The following is a 21808-nucleotide window of genomic DNA, read 5'->3' as shown; positions in this document are numbered from 1 at the left end:
AGAAATACTTTTTCCTTTTTAGAAGAAAAGCTTTATGCTCAGAACCTAATGCAAAATGTAGCAAAGCCAACATGGGAAGTGTGAGGCTCTGAGCAGCATCTTGCTTTTGAAGCATCTACCAGCATAACTTGGAAGAAGCAATCCCTTAAGTAGCACAACCTACATGACATAACATTAAGGGCATAAATGGGGCATAACTTCAATATAATCCCATCTCAAACATCATCAGCATTTTCATTCGTAGAAAGAAATGAAGAGAAAGCATTCAGTATTAGAAAAATGAAGCACAAGTTGTAGTGCTCAATGCAAACTGGAGTCGTGAGGAATTAACACGGAGTGGCTGCTCCTGGCGCCTGCTCTATTAGGCGAACCTTTGAGATACGTATGGCAAAGAGCCCCTACAGATTAATCTTTTTTCTCCCTTTTTAACTAAAATTATACGCTGTAGCCCTTCGGCTGAGTTCCCTGGCTAGAGCTGCATGTGAAGGAAATCTGGTCCTCATACTGCAAAAGGAAACCAAAAATAGAGGCCTTGTCAGTCTGGGGCTTTCCTTGCAGCCCACTTATAACTAACATAGGAAAGGACACGGTGGCCTACTTTTGAAAGGGGTTTTCTGCCAAAGCCCAAAATAATAAGAATATATGGCCCAACCAAAAAAATATATATATCTTTAGGTTATGGAAATTATGACATCCCCTGCCCCTGTTGCCTGTGATCTTTTTGAATACATACAAGACCTTAATTATAGTCTTGCAGTAAATGATCAGACTTGAGGCACGCTCTCAACCCAAACAGAGGAGCAATCCAAGCGCAGGGACCAAGCTGCATTAAGCAGCAGCACCAAGGTACTGGAAGGGATGCTGTACCCAGGAACAGCTCGGTTCAATAGCATCCACATTTGCCCTGTTGCAAAGGCAGCACATTCCCACATGCCAAGTTCTTAGTAATCCCTCCTACTTGGATGCCAAAAAGCAGGCCTTCCCCAATCATGCATTTGTAAACCTGCAAATGCAGTAGAAGAAAGCAGCATAAAAAGACCAACTTCCTCAATACAAAAATGAAATGCTGGAGCCAGCAAAATTATTCCACATGCTTGCCTCTGTCTGAGATGAAAGCATCATCTGTCTTCCTCGCAAAGCAAATGCTTTACCCTAAAGTAAAACATTGTACCTGCAGAGAAATACCAATGACATACACAGGCTGGGTTTTTCACTTTAAAGTCACTTAGGGAGTGTGGCTTGAGACATCACCAGCCTCAGAAATCACAACCTCCTGCTCTCCAGAAATCACATTATTTCAAGCACTGATTTGAACAACCAAAAGCTGAGGTGCTTCAGGATGGAGCTTCTGCCCTTGCACGCTGATAGAAGCCACAAAGCTCTTTATTCCTACTGTGCATTAGATTGCACAACAGCAATTGGAACATGTAACACAACTGCAAGTCGTCTTCTATTCTCTGCTGAAGAGAACCAGTTAGGGAGCAAATATTCATAAAGAACTAATGTCTGCTTGAAACAAGGAATTAACTCACAATACTGAAGGCAAAGCACACCAGCAGCATGATTACAGACATACAGAAACAGACTTCTCAAAAATGATTCCGTTGTGATACGACACCATTTGTCAGGAACAACATTCCAGCAAGCTTGACTCGCCACAATTACTTAGTAGCATTATTTTACCTTAAAAGGGGTAAAAAAACCATCAATTCTGACCAAAGCAAGGTGAGAAATCTTCAGTGAGATGATGACAGAGGCCATTCTTAGGTTCCTCACATGGGTTTAGGAGGCTTTTCTGAGAACCCAGAAAGCAAGCAGTATAATTTTGTCTTATACCTGACTATCTCATGTTCCTGAGCCATCACAGTCCAAATGCTCTTTCTTCATTGTTTTGTTGTTGTTGTTTATCATTCTACAAAGAAAGCTCTTTAAAATTGGAGGAGGTGGGAGAAATGAGCTGTAAGGCAGAAAAGAGCTCTGTGGACGTGGACTACATGCATTCCCATGAAGCAGAGCAGAGGAAGGCTGTGCCTCCTATAGAGGTAAGTAGGATGTTGCTCAGTACCTTGCAGCTGACCAATCACTAATCAGACTCCAAGTGATGATGGATTTATCACTTCCCTTGGTAAGCTGCTCCTATAGTTAATTAGCCTTGCTATTTAAGTCACGTCTCATTTCCAGCTTAAAATATTTGCTAAAGGCCTCATAATATTTCTTCTACAATGCGTGCCTGTATGTATGTACCTTTGTGTCCATGCATACACACACAAACATGCTTAAAATAACTCCACTGATTCCTGAAAGAAAGGCTCCCTCTTAGATGCAGCATTGGGCAATCCCTGGATCTCGTAGGCAGGGTCAAGAAGTCGGGTTTTCAATCAGAACTGACACCTAGAATGATGGCAAAAGATTCTGGTTCACTATCACAGAACCACAGAACATCCCAAATAGGAAGAGTTGCACAAATCCAATTCCTGGCTCCACATGGGACCGCCCAAATTCAAGCACCCACAGTCAGGATGTCCACTGCAACGGGAACAACAGCCAGCTGACAGCCAACACCTGACTCTTCCATAGAAAGTTAGGAGATTCAGAATTGCTGAACACTTTCTCCTATATTTTTAGCTATGAAATTAAAGGCTTCTACGTACTTTTATCCATTACTACTATGTGTTTTACGCCATAACTGTTAGAAGATTGGACACTGCTTATATAATCATTAAATATATCCCTTTCTGCTGTGAAATGGCTTCAGAAAAGACACTTCTTCCGAGTTACAGTCAACAGCAATTTGTCTGTCTTCTAACAATACTAAAACCTCTACAGTTACTGCTTTGTGATCTTGTCAAATTTGCTATTTTCAGTTTTCTTAAGACTTTTGAAAAGGTTGTAAAATAGGGAGAGATGTCAAGAGACAACGAGAGCTTCATCTCCATGCCTGCAAAGCTTCTGCTCTCCAGCTGCAGTTTCTCTTTGCAGACGATGAATCACATGCCTAGAAAGAAACTACATATCTGAATAAACCACATTCGGTTACTGTCTCTTTTTGGTTATATATTAGGTAAACCTAAGCAATCTAAGCTCATCAGCTGACACAGAAGCCAGTGGAATTAAAATGCAGACATACAAAAATCCTTGTAAATTATTAGTAGGGTCACACGAGGCCTTAAATACTGAGAAAAGCAAAACAATATATTAATAACTGAAACACTGATAAAGATTCTGCATAGTCTGAAAAAGAAGCGAGAACCATGAGGTGAAGTATCCAAGTTTTTGTGGTCTGAGTTTTTACAGCTGATATGAAAATGCCTGCATGTCTCCGTGTCCTGGGACAACCACGCTGCAGGGTCTGGGAGACAGTTCATCTTGGGGCAGGCGTCTTAAGGGATTATGGACAAAGGGGAAAACAAAGGTAAGCAAAACACTATAAATTATCCCAATCATATACAAAGCAAGGCTTATGTTTGTGCAACAGCAGAAGCGGATGAGTTGGCAACAGTTAGACTGTGACCTGACTGGTGTAGCTGCCATCACTTGTGCAAGGCTCAGTGCTCCCGCCAGACCATCACAGTGTGACACATGGGATGATGGCCAGGCCTGGTGGCTTGGAGCACCGTGCCCTGCATCCTGCCCAGGTACAACAGCAGCAGCCTGGGCTGCCTGCAGTCAGACAGCGTCTTTGGGAGAGGTGCAGGGTGATGTGCAGCCGTAACTTGATCCAGTCACGGCTTGTGTCATCTCAGGTCAGAAATTATAGGGAAAGAAGAAACTGTGGGGTTTGTTTGTTTATTTGGTTTAAACATGCGGTCGGTGCAATCACTGGTTGTCAAATGGAAAACGTTGGTTGAGAAGCACTGAAGAAAGAAAACAGTCCCAGGAGAAGAATCCTCTGTGCCTCAGTACAAAATCAACAGGTCCCACATCTCCTCAAAGCCTCCAAGCAGTTTTAAACCAGATTTCCTACAAATCCTAGAAAAACTGCTTTATATTATACCCAAGTCCCCATTAGGCTCTAGAGCTGCAAGGCATAAGCCGGTTTGCATTGGAACAAGTTACCAGATTGCTGTCCTTCCCAGGCACTCAAATCTCCCTTGAAGAAGCACCTGGTGTTGACCACTGCGCTGCGCACACAGAATCACAGAATGACCTGGGTTGGAAGGGACCTCAAGGATCACGTAGTTCCAACCCCCTGCCTGGCAGGGCCACCAAACATACACATTTACTAGATCAGGTTGCCCAGGGCCCCGTCCAACCTGGCCTTGAACACCTCCAAGGACGGGGCATCCACAACCTCCCTGGGCAGCCTGTTCCAGGGCCTAACCACTCTCCTAGTGAAGAACTTCCCCCTAACATCCAACCTAAATCTTCTCTCTTTTAACTTAAAACCATTTCCCCGTGTCCTGCTATTGTCAGCCCTTTCGAAGACCCCCACACCATGGGGCTGATCCTGTAGCACTGGTTCCTAAAGCTCCAGTGAGCACCCAGAGAAGAAAGACTTGGAACAAGGCATCTCCCTGCTCTAGTGCAAGTCATGCTTCAAAAATGAACAATTAACTTCAGAAAGCATGTTGTTTTTCAGAAGACAAGCACAGTGTTCAAGTACACACAGCAGTGTCTATCAGCCTTTCTTCTTTTCTGCATTTTGAATTGTATCTAATAATTATTTTAGACACATCAATGCCTTGTCTACAGCTTCTAAAATACATCATTATCTTTTGGAATGCAGTTTTGTTGCTGTAGTGGATGTGTCAGCACTGTTGTCAGACCTGCCTCAAGGCCAGGCTTCAAATCCAGCTTACTGCCAAGCTGTGCACTCTTTCTGGGTAGATTACCCCATTCTGGGACAACCTATGTAACACTCTCAAAGGGGAAACCTTGGTTGTGCTTTCAAGCACGCTCGGATGTATATTTATCCCTCAAGAGGCCAGCTGTGGATGCACATACCTGATGCAGCAAAATTCATCTCTCATCAGCCCCTGAGATGATGCTACAAATCCAGCCCTGGGTGGACAGCACAGGCAGAGAGTTTTATAACTCAGCACTGGCAGTGAGTGATTTAAAGGCAGTCCAAAGACAAGCTGAATCTCTAGAAAGAAAATGGGGATGTGACATGGAGCGCTTTAGGAGCACACTGAAGTTCAATCAGCTCTTGTGATCACCCAGCACAACCCAGTACAGCCTCAGCCACTAAAGCTATAATCCACTTCGCCATTCAGAGGAAAAATTGCAAGCAAGCTTCACTGGGAAGTGCTGAACACATCTCATGTGAAGATCTCAACCTTGACACAGCTGTCATTCACCCTGCGGTACCGAAGTATTACACCACTTGGGTGAAAAAAGACATTAAATAGCTACGCAGGGATTAGAAGATAAAATGAGAGTGTTCATCTCCACTGGACAGATCCGCCAAATGAGTTCATTTCAATGAGAGCTGTGCCAGGAAGAAGCTGGTGAGGGCAGAGCAGCAGTGAAGGCCTGCCAGCCCAGCCACAGGAATGATGAACCTATGCCTCAGATGGCTGCTGTGTCTAAATATACACTAAGAAGGAAACACAGCACACAATGTTTGCTGAAGCTGTGCTGTTAGGCCTGATGAACTGCCTCCATCACCATCAAAGTACAACACAGTTCATGGCAGCTTCGGATACGGCGAAGGCAGAGGATAAATGCAATGCCTTTTTCCTATTCAGAACCGTAAACTTCCACTGGGAAATGAAGGGTGCACAGTTACTCTGGAAATAAGACCTCCCAGTTGGATGTCAATTATTTTGCCCAATAAATGAATCAAAGATGAAGCTCCACGTCTGTTTGCCTGATGATCAAAAGTTATTTTTACTGTAACTCTATTAAAAACACCAGTAATTTTCAAGTACACCTCATATTTGTTGTGCAACAAAGCCCTACTATATATTTCTGCTTATTTCTTCAGGTGTCTCCCATGGTACCATGAAACTCACCCAAGAAACATGAAAAACCATCTACTGCAGCCAGTTCATCCCTGACTTCAAAGACATAAGGAATGGACACTGCCTTAGGAAAACCCCTGGCACCACAAACATCTTGTCCTGCCCGGTCACAGAGCTGGTACAGGACAGGACCTGAGGGGAAGGTAAACTAAAACAAGAATCATCTGGTGATGTTTCTATAATGGAATACAACCCCAAATTTAAGTAACTGCGCGTCAATGATGGATTTATTTCTGCCCTTACTTTTTTGAGGCACAAAGGATGGCCAGCACATCAGTTCTCAGATCCAATCTACAAGTGTTAAAGATCCATGCTGACTTACACTAGCAGATCTGTTCATTACACGTACTCCTATGACCAATACATTTGTATGGAAGGCTGAAGTCCAAGCAAGTCAAGAGAAAAACAAATTATTACAGTAAAGGCACCCAGTCTGCAGGCCAGCTAAACAACCCTTGAATGAAATCCAGAAGAAAAGCTTGGACTTTGTCCATTCACAGATCCCATGGGACTGGAGAACAAGCATCACATGCCAGATTGCAGCTCAACCTTGCTTTTATCTCTCCCACCTTGTTCCCATTCTCAGAAAGGCACCAACAAGATGATGAATGTTATTCTGCAGTGACCCCTGCTCCGCAGAAACAGCATGGCAAACCCTCCCACTCCTTTCATTCCCAGCCCCTTTTCTTTTAAGGAATAGCTTTGAAGGTTCATAAGATTCAGCCCTGAAGGCAAGAGGGTTTTTCCAATGTAAATTTCTTTTGGTCACTGCAATATGAACAGAAATCTTGGGCAACTCTGTTCTGCGACAGGGTTTTCATATTTCCTTTGCCTGCCCAGCTATTTATCATTTTCCAATAATCCTATGCCCTGCAGACAATAACACTCAGCAAATGGCCTCACTCCCCTCCCCCCGTCCCACACACAATAACGTTTCCATGCCTGCAAGTCTGTCCGTCAACGCTGATCGGAAAGAAAGATATTTATCTCTACATATGGCAAGCCACAGAAGTTAGAGATGGAAGATCTATTAGATCATTGAGTCCGAAGCTCTTCTAGTGAAGGACAAAGCCCCCAGAGAACAAAGAATTGTTTTTAAACAGATGCAATAAATCGCCCTTCACGATGTGTTGGCCAACTGAGATATTTCACATCCTTGACTTTGAGGCGGGAGATGCTGCGATGTGGAAGTTTTTCTCCTTTCCCAATAGATTCATGATACTGAATTTGTTGTCAGTTTCCGCTAATACGCTCTAGTTTCCAAAAGACAGACCAACCACAACCAGAATTCTTCCGTCACTGCCTGATTCTAATTTATTTAAGATACTTGCTGAAGTCATCACTTGGACTGCTCTCAAATGACCCCAAGCTAGGATCACATATGGAAATATGGAAAAGCAATATGTTGCAACAATCCAACAATATCCTTCCAATTAAATCTTAAACTTTGGGAGGTTCGGGCAAACACCACCTTGCTGCCCTCAGATCTGTCCCACTTCCTCCATGACAAAGTTTGGTTATGGGCTCACACTCAAATTCAGTGCTTGGAAAATGCCTTAGAAGTACCAGGACCAAAGAAGAAGTGAGGCTTCACCTCAAGTCTGTGTTGCCATTCAAGTTACAGGGAAGAGGAGACAGCCAGAATTTCATTCAAGAAAATCACACAAGACAGACATCTCTTACAGTAATTCAGGTGACTACAAAAGACACTAAAACACCTTCCAAGAGTCACTGATCCTGGGAAATTCCCCCTCTAGGTACAGCTGCTGGTTGTACCTAACAAATTGCAGCCGATAATGACATTTGGGAAAGGAATGATCTCGGCACAAAACACAGCTCTAAGGTCAGAAATATGGCTCTGTATTTAGATACAGTTCCAAATAGGTGTTTAACTTTCAGAGAACATGGACTAGAAATTCATTATTGCCTGATCCATTACCATATTTTAGAAATGTAGAAGCTCAGTTCCACGTCAAGTCTACAGCTATAAGCAGTTTATAAAGTGAGAGACCTCACAAATAGGAAGCCCAAGTCTGAACCCCACCTGAGGCTGTGTATGAATTTACCACAAAAGACAACACAAGTGGAGGCAATGTATGTACATGCACAGAAATGACCAGCTGCAAGTCCAGACTGATAGTTCCAGAGCTCACTGGACATAGCTGTGCTATCGAAATATATCAATTACTTTACTCAACACATTTTTTCAGCAATAATTAACAAGTAGGCAGGAATAGTTTTAGTAGCCTAAGGCAGCTGCATATCAATATATACCCATATTACACAGAAACAGGTCATGTAACTCCTAGATATCTAACGAAATAAAAGACTTAGTTGGATTTGAAGCCTAAAAGCATTTAAAAAGGGGGGGAAAAAAGGAAAACTACCACCTCATCTTGTAAACAGCCACCTGAATCCATATTACCCAGAGTCTCATCCTCCTCAGCACCCAGAGAACAAACACAATCAGCCATGGCCCATTGCAGCCTCTGCCTTCTGCACAAACACAGCCCAACTTTTTCCAGTATAGGCACCACACAGCTATGAACAAAACATATTGATCCACCAGGGAAGTAGCAAATGAAATGTATGAGACAAACCTACATCACATCAGTGACCAGAAGGTGTTCAGATGTGACAGCAATGAGGGCATGAAACAGCTGGACGGGGACAGGTATTTGTCCATGCCAGCTCGTGTATGACACAAAAATTCTTCAGACCTTTTTCCATTCTGTGTACAATCCTTGATACAAGATTTGATTTTGTATTTTGACACATTGGTTCCCAGGAATTTGGTCCAAAATTGCCCTCTCATCTCCCCAGCCTCTGCCTGTACACTGTTCAAAGTAATATTGACACAACTGCAAGCAGCAGCCTTTCTAAATTAAAACTTCTGTATTTAGCCTGGGTATACAGTACTGAGCTTGCAAAGCTCTATTAGGGACATCAAATACATTTTGAAAGACTGTGGTTGTACTGTCTGTGGTATTAGTCAAGTAACACTGCCTGTCTGGAACTTGTGTAACAGGCACTAATAAATAAAGCGCCCAAACTTTATTGAATCTTGCAGTCAAGCTTTGCTGAGTTAGATTCACAAACAGAGGAAACCCTCAGACCACGTCCCAGCTTACATCTTGGAGAACAGAGCACAGGCAAATCACAAAGTTTGTTGTTTATCAGAACGAGGGTTGCAAATAACAGCTCTGGGGTTTACTCTTGAAATCCAGGATAACATTTAAACTGGTCCATCTGTGCTGGCCCTGAAATAAGTTGGGATCTGCACATTAGGAATGGGTGTTCTGCAAAGCTAAAGGACTCAGAAGATGCGAAATACCCCAAACTGAAATATCCAGTATGAGATCCTTTCATCCCTCAAAAGATCACTCAAAAGTCTTTTAAGGCTCGCAAAAGAGCAGTGAAGTCTGTGCCCCATGCAAAGCTGGCACTGCCTGACCCCAGCTAGGAGCAGAGCTGCGCGTCTACCACAAGTTAAAATTCTTGTCCTCATCACTGGTCTATGGAAATTCTCATCAATCTTTCATTTAAAAATAATAACAATAATAATAAATAACATCAGAAGCAGACATTTCATAAGGCAAAGAGCTGTCAGGGTGAAGGAAAAATTCTGCCCACTTAAAACACTGCAGACACCAAAATTCTCCTTTGAGTTTCTGTTCTTTATGTCTCATTTTTGCCACATGACCTTTCCCAAACATCCTTATTTTTCAAAATGGATAAAATGAAGTAAAAAATGATAGTAACAAAACCTGTCAAAGAGAAAAAACATCAGCAAGATGCAATTCCTTTCTGTTTGATAACAAGAAAAAAAGAAAGAACAAATCAAGTATCAGACCTCCAGGAAGACTAAAAAGTTCCAAATTTTGATGAAATTAGGAGGGAAAAAAAAGGCAACAATTTCACTTGGAAAAAAAAAAATTAAAAAAAAAATGAGGTGCTACTCCCTTGTAAGAAGTGGAAAAGCATCTCGGAGTCGTAGGGTGCTGAAAACCAAACAAAGTATCTACCAAAAAAGCTGGAACTTGATATATTTCTTGTCTCTCTGCCTGGCTCCCAAAAAACAAACATAAATATCTTCTGAGATCTCCAATCTAGTTTTACAGTCCCCAAAGACTTGAATCATTAGAATATCATGTAAGCTTTTATTCAGACCAACTACTTTGAAGTCCATCTGTTTACATCGAAGTTGGCCTCAGCTAAAATGCAAGAACAAAACACACACACAGTGTGACGCTGAAAGCAGATCCAACTTTTCTTGACTGGCCCCCTTGCCACCATTTGCTTCAAGTCCATTAGTCCCAGCCCTAGTCACAGTCTCCCCACATGACTTGTGAAATACTTCCTTATGGCACCCTTTGGATCCTTAAATGCCACAATAAACCTGAAAAATTGGTTGTGATGGCAAAGAATCACAAGCAGTGCTGTATCCCAGGCCTCCCTTCCACTCCTCCTGCAAAGTGGTACACAGAGCTGCTTTACCAGCAAGTGTCCCGACAACAAATGGATGCATCCACAAGGAGTTATTCCCCAATTACATGTGAAGCAACCGACAGCTGAGGGTCCCATACCCATCCCAGCCTAGAGGCATTAGGCCACTCTTCAGTGGAGGCTTGCGGGTTTTTCCTCTCCTTAGCTTAGACACACCACAATAAAGAAGCTTGCAGCTGCCTCTTCCTCTAATTGCATTGGGTGTGAACTGCAAATGCTGCTTTTTCCAGTAATTTCTCCCTTTTCCCGAGTACAGCTCTCCATGTGCACACCCGCACGCACACTTTCAGTAACACATGCACGTTTGCCTTTGGAGGATATTTCAAACCTACCCAACCTAAATAAGGAAAACTTTTAAACGCATTTTCTCTCCTCCTTGATGTGGCGAGATTCACAGGCTGTGGAAAAAGAGGCTGGGACAAGACACGGTTGCATCTGGAGCGGGGGAGGCATTCTTTTTTGTGGTCGTCTGATGAATTATCAAAGCCGACTTGTAAGGAGCTTGGGGCCCAGAACTTTAAACAGATAGAGATTTTCCTCTCTCCTTTCCTTTCTGTCTCCAACTGTCCTGGGGATTTGACTGAGTCATGTTACACTCGCTGTGACTTCAGATCCACTAGTATCTGGCTTTAATAACGTCTTTATTTTTATTGCTATTATTTTTGGCTGCCTGGGTATTCTTAAGAGCTTTGTTGTTGCGCTCCCAGCAGAGGCAGCAGCACGCGTGGAGATGGGAGCGATGTGAGGACAGGGCTGTGCCAGAGACAGGGACGCCTGCAAGGAGGCTCCCAGCTTCGCCTGGGGCCAGCCTGCAGTCCCACGGGAGCCCAGATGGGAATGCCTGGCATTCCCAGCCCTTATGGCTCTCCACCTCCAGCATATTCCCCCAGCAGGACAGCAAAGGAATCAACTGGGATGGTTTAACAGATAGGAAGGCATTAGGAATTGCTCCTGGGACTTGGGACATACGTGCCCAAATGGTGCGGCTCTGATTCAAAGCAAAACCAAACCAACCAACCAAGATCAACCTCAAAGGCTGCAGCTGGCAGGAAATCCCTCTGGGGAGGTCCAGGTGTTAGGCAGGAAAAAGATTCCTGCACTCATTTTTTTTAATACATTAAATATATAAGTATATATTAAAAAAACATTTTTAGAGTCTGAAGTTACACGAACGTACTCCAACAGAAAAAAAGGAAAAGAGGATTTTCACAGGCCATGTCCTTGCCATCACACCTTCCTATTTATTTCTGATAAAAGAGACAGCACACCTCCTCCTTATTGTGAGTGCAAACACAAAGCCAAACAGCTTTCTGCCCAAGGTGGGAGGCAGAGACAGGGGACAAAGAAACAGAGATGCCTGTTGGTGGCTACATTTCATCTTTCAAAGGATCGTCTTGGAGGCCATCCCAGAAAAATCCTGCTGTGATTCTGTAAGTGACTACAGGGATGGAAAACCCAGACAAAGCACCTAAAGAACTGAGCAGAGAAGGCAACCTACGCCATGAGGGATTTATCTTATTCATGCAAATTGCTAAGGGGAAGACTGCAGAAACATCTTGGCGGCAGCATGCTAGAATATCATGGAGGGCTTTAGAGACTGAGGCTCTGTGCCCATTCCACCAGTAGAATATATAAAACATATATGAGCTCTAAACTTCCCTGGGTATTTCAGTGCACAAATCAGTTCCGCTGTTAAAATCCTTATTGCCAGGCATCTCTGTGAGCAGGACTAGGAAGAAAAAAAAGCGGCTTTTATCTACAAACATAACTTCATTTCAGCTACTTACCTGAATATTCCACTAGCATTTGTAATACCTTTTTTTGTATCAGCCACGCAAAGCACAAAGTCTCCAACACCTACAGAACATCCCCAGAAGCCAAACTTACATATATTTATATAAAAGAGAAGAGGAAGTTCAAGACGGGAAGGAAAATATACATTTCAAACATCTTATTGTGGAGCAGAAACGGTAAGTGCATCTTCTGTAGCCATTTCTATACCATATATAATGAAAAGCCAAACTGCAGAAAGGGAATATTTTTTCAAAAAAGAAAAATATTGGCAGGAAAGGCAGAAAGTCTTAAAAAAAAAAAAAACTCCGAACAAAGATTTCTCATTCCAATCAGTGGTGGTTTGTAAATGTGAAAACAGATTTGAGTGTCACCAGAACAGTCACTCACGTGGCTGCTCAGCCTGGTTTTGTGTTAGTTGAAGGAGACTGAAGGAAGTACTACCTGCATGTTTGCTTATTCTACTATCAAGCAATTCAGACCCATCCTCCTCCTAAAACCCTCCCTTATCTGCACTTCCCTCCCTCCTCAAACCTCACCTCTATGTGTCACCTCTCTCCTGTCCAACTCCCCCATCAGTTTCCCTAGGATAAATAAACAGTGACCAAAGAGCAGTGATGGAGACTGCCTAAATACACAGGTGGGGAAGGAGTTGGCAGATTTTTCAGTGGTTCACTCCCCAAATCTATCTCAAAGAGCCGTGCTGAATTACAAAGCAGAGACTGAGTGTGCTTTTCCACTCTCTTCCACAAAGCCTGGACAGAATGGGCTGTTCCAGAAATCCAACCCCACAGGTTTCTTCCCAAATGCCGGAGCCTCCTTCCACCTCCTGTTTAAGTGTTTTGTATCAGACCAAAAGCTCTCCAGAAAGGCTCATTTTGGAAAGCAGACACAAGGCACATTTCTGTTCTGTAGGCACTCAAAAGAAGTTTTGCAGAGGGATCACTGAAATCATAAATATGATTTTTCCACTCTGCAAACATGACTTTTCTTTTTTTTTTTTTCTAAATCTAAGAACAGCTGCTTGTAGACACAAGTGCTGCAAAGCAAGGCAGCACAGAGTAAGCACCACGACATAAACCTTAAAGCCAATGCAAGCCTGTAAAGGTGGGGAGGGAGGTAGGGGGGTGTAGCTCCAAAAAGAGGTAAGAAAAGCCAAAGTCAAGAAGTCACGGAGGTTAAAATGTCATGCAGCTAAAATGATAACTATTGGGAGGGAAACAGAAGAAATTACATGATTTAAGAGTGTATCAGTCAAACAGATGGAAAGAATCTCATTCTGATACAAACGGCACTTGCTTCTCAATCCCTTAATGCCATTATCAGAGACAACAGCTTTATCAGAAAGGACTCTACTGAAGACCATGGTACACAGAGGAAGCCCAGAATTCCTCTCAGTCTACTTGGCAATGAATATATTTCAGTAAGGAAGAGCTTATTGCTATCCTTTATTCTGCATATGAACCTTTGTACTCACTGAAATTGTACTCTATTTATTTTTAGTTTAAAATAAAAACAAACAGCCTTGGATGTACATAATCCAAGGCTGAAACAGGTAAATGGTCACGGCCAAACATTCACGTCCGCACATCCTACCAGCCTGTCTCTGATTTGCAAAACTTCCTGAGTATCTTCAAAAGAAGAAAGAAAGAAAAAGACAGAAACAAGGTAATTAACACTGACTTGGCATCAGCAGGTTGTAGAGATATGGTTTGGAAAATCAACAGGAAAAATTGAAAGTTTATGTTTTTCTTAACTACTTTCTCTCTCCTTATATACATCCATGTTTTGGTCAGATTTCAGACATTTAACAGCAAAAAATGGTCAGGGTTTGTCAGCACTGGGGCTACTTCAGCCAGCACTTCAATTTAGAGTGATTTCAAACACTTCACCAAGCAAAGACCGGCTGTTAGGGAACTTTCTTGTTGCTGCCTTTGCCAATATGCACTACTAAGATCATAAGAAAATGCCAAAAAATGGATTAAAATGAAGCAGAAATATTGATCTCCCTCAGTATATTTCAGAAGACATTAATTTCAAAATCACTTTGCCTGTGTCTACACCCCCATACCTACGCAAAGCTGATGATTTCAAACTTTATAGGTCAAACTTCAGTTGAAAGTGTTAAGAATTTCTCCAGTCCCATAATCTAATTATTGACTCAAGATAAAAATCAAATTAAGAAAGAAATGAAGACCTGTGCCACAGCAGCCCTCACTATGGCCAGATTTATTTGGACAAGGAAGAACACCTGAGAGGTAACTTGTACTTCAGACCCTCATAGGCAAGGAGAACACATTGGTCTGCATAACCTCTACCTATGGAGGAATCCTTTTTGGGGGTCATGGTGGGTAACAAATTATAAAAGGTCTTCATGTCATTATGATACAGAACATATAATCCCAAAATGTTTAATGGGGTCATAATGCATCCTGCCAACATCCACCTCGTGCTTTTTACTAGCACCACTCCAATATCCTTCTAGATAGGACACACATGCTGCACTGACTGAGAGTCTATTTACTGAATTAGTAATTACCACATCCTACAGCACCTGAGTTTTCCTTGGAGGTCTCCCAACCAAGTACTGACCATACCCTGCCTTGCTTACCTAGTGAAATCTGACATGTTCTTGGCCAGCAGCAGAGCAGCATTGGCTGCGTGTCTAGAAATATTCAACCTGCACAGAGACCAGTGCCAGAAAAGATTTCTAAATAATCTGGCAATTCCACTTCACCCGTTCCTGGATCCTTATAGTGCTCTTATTACGCAAAGAGAAACTACACCCGGCTGGCTGGGTAGTTTCTATGTGGCAGCTGCATAGAGGAGAATATTCAGCCTGTCGAGCACAGGCCACTTGTGAAAGTCTGACTCTCAGTTCATGTATTTGCAGAATCCCATATCAGATATCCTGTTTTCAAGCTGCTCTCTGCAGAAAACAAGAGTATTTAGCTGCCAGAAAAGGAAAAAAAAAAATGCAAAAGAAATAAAATTATAATAAAACAGAAGAAAGCCCCCACCCCTGAGGAGCAGCTCAGCAGTGAATGAAAGAGACTTGCAAGCTGTTTTACATGCTTTTGTTGTCTTTCCTTGCTCTGTTGTCATTGGTTGTTTCGTTGTTTGCAAGGCTGAAACAGGGGGGGAAAAAGCTGCATGTCAAGTATTGAAATTTGCCTTTGAAGGTCCCTTTTTCAGATGGAAAAAGGAGCTTCAGACAGAGCTTCCGAACCCCACTTCGACCTTCAAAGTTTGACTAATCCTTTGTCAGAGTGGCATTTGCCACTTAAGGCATAAAGCCCTTTTAGCACTCGGCTCCGGAGCTTGTTTTCATACCTTCTCTTAAAAGCACATCCACAGCAGACTTTCATTCAGCGTCAAAGTGTGGGAAGGGGTTGTTTTGCTTCTGCTTTTCTTTGCCTGCAAGGGGATCTCGGTTCAGCGTTCTGAACACAAGGCTGGTAAAGCAGAAGCCAATGTGCCGTGTGCTTTTCCGAGACCCAGAGAGCGTTTTGGGTCAGAGAATGAGGCATTCGGGATGAAGGCAAGCAAGTCGGTTGGCAGGTGCTCCCCACTGCAGACATATCGTTAGGCAAATCGGGTGTTGAAATCCTAGCGGGCACACTGCAGAGTCTAACAGCCTTGACGTTTTCAGCATCTCACCAACCAAACTACAGAAGCCACGCATTTACACATAATATAAACGGGAATGCAAATGATCCTATTCAGAAGGCTCCTTATGCTAGAGGTAGTTGAATAACTTACAAATGAATGCCACAAAGAGAGACAGTGAAACGTCCTGATTATTGAGTAAAACAAGGCAACCAGAATAGCTTTTCTTGCACGTTCAGCACGTTCCAGCCAGAAGAAGCACACCCTGTCAGACTGAAATCTATGCAAAAAGTGAGGAAGATTTTTACAAGTGGAGAACAAAAGCAAGGAACACGTGCTAGATCCCAAAGGATTTCCTTCGGGTCAGGAGTCAAAATGGAGTTCAGGTTTAACAGGAAATTTTTGGCCTGAAAACAAACCATTACTATATTTTTGGATGAAAACAACAAACCTGAACCCTCACCCAGAGCTGAAACCAAACCTGGACTCAATCTTTGACCAGGCTTGAAGTCAAGTCAAAGCCACGCACTGTGCGGTAAGGGAAGATGGAAAACCAAGCTGAAGCTACAATTAGAAAGAGTCGTTAGCTCTCCATCTGCATGACCCCCTGCAGCTCCAAGCTGCATCCATGCCTTTCTGTCATCTTGATTTGCAGCACCGCCATCCATTTACAGAGCTGGTGAAATGAATAAACATCTCTACAGTAGCCTTATCTCTCAAACAAAAATACTGAGACTGAGAAAAATCCATACCTTTTGATAGAAGATCCATGTAAAATCATTTTACATGACCCAAAAACTGACAGCATCGCAAGCATCCTCTCTTCCTAAGTACCAATGCTGAAGCTGCAATCAAGAGGCATTTTACAGTGTGGACAAAGGCTCTTTTGTTTTCAGTCTGTGCTTACAGGTGGCAGCCTTAAGGGATAATGACTACATTGGGCTCTGCAACACCACTTACCTTCTGGAAAGAAAAAGTTCTTCCTCCACACGTCCTCATAAGCAAAATTGCTTTTTTGTTCTAAGAGGAAACCCTTTTGCATTCTGTTACATGCAGCAGAGTCTATAACAAAACCAACTAATGGCTTCAGCGTTTACAATATTAACAACTTCCAAGAGCTAAAGCAGTAAATGCAGGGTTGTGTCCCCCACCCTCTGCTGAAGAAACAAACTGACTGCTGATCTTTCACACCTGCTTGGGAATAGACGGAAGATCAGGGCAGCAACAGCCTGATGACTGTAATGACATGACATGTAAGAGAAGCAGAAGAATTATAAAACTATCTGTCCCTCATCCCAATGAGCCATTCAGAATTCACCTACTACAAACAATCCAATGGTGAACAGGCATGGTGAGTTTCCCACCTGCCTGCAGGCAGTATGAGAAGCTAAAGAAAAGGTTTTAGAACAACTACTGGCTACTTAATGACATGTCAATAGCAGAAATCTTGGTAATTCCATCTCTTCTCTCACAACCCAGCACTGAACAACAGTTGCTGCTGTTACTTGGCTGCTGTCGGATGCCCTTCAATACGAACGGGCAGAAGAACAGCCTTCTCATCAGAGCACACAGCAAAGCAAGATCAAAGTATACATTTTTCAACAAATCACTTACAAGACCCTTTGTAATACATCAGAGACAGATAAATTATGTATAGGTAGATCTTGTGAAGCTTATTTTGTGAAAGGCCTTAACTCTGTGGCGGAATTAAACCGATCTTAATTAAATTCTTAGGGGAAAAAAAAAAAGGAAGTTTTCATGGCAACTTTTAAAAGGGTTTCTAAGAGCAGTTCTATAACAAGCGAATGAATATTATTAATGACCCCAAGTTTAGACTTAATCCTTCTTTTTCCTGAGTGTCATCTTATGTTTCTTTTTCAGATTATAAAAAAATTAAGCTGGCATTTAAGCTCTACAGACCTAAAAATAGCAATCTAACACCCCATTAAAGTTATTACAAGAACAAGTAACATTTGATACTCTTGACAGTGGTTTCCCAAAGTACATCTTAGTAACGACACTGCAGTGTCTGATGTTTCTGAATGGCTGCTCTGTGATTCTGCTTTGTGGCTAATTGGTCTTAACTGTCCTGTTGATGCTGTTTGCTTACTTGTGGTCATACACTCAGAAGTCTGAGACTCAGAGAGCAAGTGTTTATAAATGTTAAGACCATAGAACTTTAGAGCTTAACAGGAACAAGTAGGGCCAAGAGGATCACCTCCCCCCACTCTATATTCTTTCCATGATGACAGTGAAATTGGAAGCATTACTGGATTCAAGTATCAGCTTCTAAAGCCGTCCGCTAGGTCACACCTTTCCATCAGATGTCCTGAAGCTCATCCTTCACCTCATGAATACAGTCATCTGAATCCCACACAGCAGAGCTGCAATTCATTAGCTCTGAATTCCCACTGATGTACTGAAATCAAGTCTCACCTTTCAGTCCATTTATTTTCTGCACTCCCTCTTTTGTTCCACTGGACTGAAGCATCTCATCAGAAGACAGGCTGAAAAGATAAATGTACGGGTAAATGTGTATGAGTATATACGCACATCTTAAACATACATAGTTCTGGTTTGCTCTAAGCATGTGCCTCACTGTTTACCTGTCCTTTACAGACTTGTAAGAACACTTTCAAACCAGGCTGGTATAGTCTATCTATATCTATACACATAACTCCGGAAATGATGTCAAGAAAAAAAGATATAGAAAAAGCCAAACTTCTCTCTCATTCTTACCCTCTCAGTCTCAGAAGGATCTGTCAGCGCTTGCTAATAATCCAAAGTTGTATTACATAAACATCACAGAAGTAAGAAACAAGATAAACATAAGGGCAGAGAGTCTCCAAATTAGTTTTGGTGCGCTGTTGCAATGGGTGAATCTAATCTAAGGCTTCCCAGTAACTTTGAAAACCCCAGCCAAAAAGATAGGACAATTTGTTTTATTTTTGAACCATTATGAATATGTTTACTGACCAATGAAATCTAATCTTGCAAGCCGTCTTCCATAGGCAATCATACTATGAAGACATCCATGTATGAGGGAGACAAAGATTTCATACAACAGAGTAATTCAACCAGGCTCTGGAGGTTACAAGTATTTCCATTCCAGAGTGGATGGTTAAATGAGAATTTGGAAGCAAGTATTAAAGGTTAAATAAAAGGAGCAAATAACAGTAGGGTTGAGAAAGATACCTAAAGAACTGCAAACATACCTAGTTGGTGTTTTGAGGGCTCAAGCACATCTCTAATGAAACAGATGAAAACTTTCCATACAGTAGGTCCTTCAGGCTCCTCTGCAGTAAGGCAGTTCCAGCGGATGATCACCAGCAGGTACACAGGTGCTAGGACAGCAGTGTCACTGCTCTGACACAGTAGAGCCAGGCGAGAGGCTCTGCTCAAGACAACCACATATGAAGCCTCTATGAACCCTGAATTCTCAGTCCCTGGAACAAAACAATTTGCAGGGCATCATTTAGTATTACAGAGAATCACAAGTGAGTGCATAAAATTCAAAGCAACCCATCCATTCCCAGGCAAAGGAAAACTATTTTAACTTTGCATTTACAAACTATGCATGATTTGAATGTGAAGAGATGACCAGCAATTCTTTTGCCTGTAGCACAGTTAGTCTCCCCCATACAGACAGAAATGATGCTCATCAATAGAAATGTGATATTTCTGAATATATATATTTTAAAAAAAAACAATAAACCAATAAACTACGCTTACCAGGTCTCCTCTAGCTCCCATTTAATTTCTTTTGTCTAATGTAAACTCACTGGGCTATGACTAACAGCTAACATATAATTTCTAATTGTATGGCATTATGTTATGTTAGTACAATAACACGATCAGAGCCAAGACAGACAGAAGCACACAGTTCAGTCTTACTGGGAGTAGACAGGAATGGAAAAATCCCATCAGCATCATTTGTCAAGGAAGCAGATTAAAATTCAGCTCTAATGGGAAAAATACATATATATATACTTTTAAAATGACAGAACTGTTGTATAAACAAACCAAAATATGTTCACCTTTACAGGGGCTTATGGAAAAATGAACTGGATGATAAAGGACATCACTATTTTATTCTCTCGAAGATGATCTGCACATTTCTACTGAAACGGCTACAAGCTTTGCAGAGATATAAGGCCTGTAGCTGTATGATTAGCCATAGAGTCCAACCTTGTTGCAGAATTATGGTCAGATTTACATTTGAAAGAATTATGACCTCCCTCCCTGGGGAATAAACCAAGGGAACGTAAATCAAGTGTAACGCCACATGGAAGCACAATCCTGAGCCTGCAGACAGTCTGTAACAATAGCTGCAAGAACTGCCATCAGGCAGCACCCTCTCAGTGTGTTCATCATGAGGATCACCTCACATTCATGTGCATATGTTCTTCTCACACCGTGCATCAGTCCCATTTATTAAGGCTGCAGACTCGTCAGGACAACATCTGTATCGTGCTTTGTGTTTATTCACTGGTTCATATGTTCTAGTCTCTTGTAGAAGTTCTTGTCTCAGGAATCCTGGTATTCACAAAGCACAGTGGTCTCGTGCTCTCCCTCGACACAAGTGGAGCATCATCCCCACAACAAACCTGTATAAAGTTACCTCATGGCTCCCCATGATTTTCCAGCCAGGAATTCCAGCATTCAACCCAAAATAAAAGAACATAACTCCTAGAATTCCATTCACCCTTTCATTCCCTTGTCACCCAGATTGCACCTGGCAGTGCCCAGTCAAAGTCTTCCAGGGCATTGTGACCTTGATCCTATTGACCAGCACTGCTCTGATTTAAATTTCAAACAGCCTGCAATTCTGATTCCTCTTTCCCCCAGCTCTGAAGCAAACTTTATGGATTTTATAGGGAAGAAGGCCCTAACCACACACAAACTTCACATAACTGAAAAGGCAGTCGATACAAACAGAATTAATTTTAATTAACCTGAATATGCTGATGAAAATGTTGGGGAGTTTTCATGAACAAATAAGCAGAGTCACAAACACAGAAATATCTGCTTTGTTAATTACACATGTACACATATAGTAATTTAATCATAGCTAATTATATACTTGTTTCTGAACTTACACAGTTACAATCACACTGAGGCACCACTGCAGTTGATAAGCACGTGCCTTTTTTGGGGTTAGGCAAAGTAGAATCCATCACTGAGATTCTGATGAGCAACCATGTCAAAGATCTTCAGTTCTCTATCTTAATCATCAGCCCCCCAGCGCCTGTTGGGATGGAAAGAAAATCATTATTCCCCAGCCTGAAAACTCCTCTGGAAGAATTGCTCCGGGATCACAAACAGCCTCAGGTGCAGCCCCTTGTTGAGAAGTCCAAACAAGGCATTCACACAGGATCAGGAATTGCTACCCAACATGGTGGCTACACTGATGGAAAGTCAGTGAAAAAAAGCAAACTAGAAACCAGGCTGTGAAATAACTGCATGTAAATATCACACCAGTTAAATGGAGATCCCTACTACTCAATTTAAACCTATTTAAATTACTCAATTTAAACCTATTTAGCCAGATTTATTGAGGATATTGTCCACAGTTTCCTACCACATGTGCTCTACGAGCAGAACAAGAGGATGCTACAGAAGAATGTAACGTTATTGGCTAATATACACAGGAAAAATGGGGACATTTTTATAAGTCCTAAGAGCTGTGGTGCAAGGGATTGAATTCCATAGTGGAAATTCCTATCTGTGAACATGGCGGAGGTGGGTTGATGGTTGGACTAGATGATCTTTGTGGTCTTTTCTAACCCTAATGATTCCATGATTCTGTGACCACAATAACAGGTCAATTTCCAGCTTTGCTGCTACACAAATGTCAAACCACACCCAACATCTTAACATAAACTGATCAGAGGTCCCTCATTCTTAGTGAACCAGTGCCAAGCCATTCCAACCTG

The 21808-nt window shown here is 42.1% G+C and overlaps 1 long non-coding RNA gene across 4 annotated transcripts in view; it reads right to left on the bottom strand.

The window, feature by feature from the left end:
- Positions 1–21808, bottom strand: part of LOC107322899 — a 291000-nt gene that overhangs the window by 242013 nt on the left and 27179 nt on the right. For all 4 annotated transcript variants that reach the window (XR_004309411.1, XR_004309413.1, XR_004309412.1 and 1 more), the window contains exons 2-3: positions 19088–19318; positions 18309–18379 (exon numbers count right to left, since the gene is read on the bottom strand). This is a non-coding gene — a long non-coding RNA (uncharacterized LOC107322899). The remainder of the gene's footprint in view (positions 1–18308; positions 18380–19087; positions 19319–21808) is intronic.

The sequence above is a fragment of the Coturnix japonica genome, chromosome 20 (assembly GCF_001577835.2).
Source record: "Coturnix japonica isolate 7356 chromosome 20, Coturnix japonica 2.1, whole genome shotgun sequence".
Lineage (NCBI taxonomy): Eukaryota > Metazoa > Chordata > Aves > Galliformes > Phasianidae > Coturnix > Coturnix japonica.
Note: the sequence above shows the minus strand (reverse complement) of the source record. Positions and strands in the feature narration are given on the sequence as shown.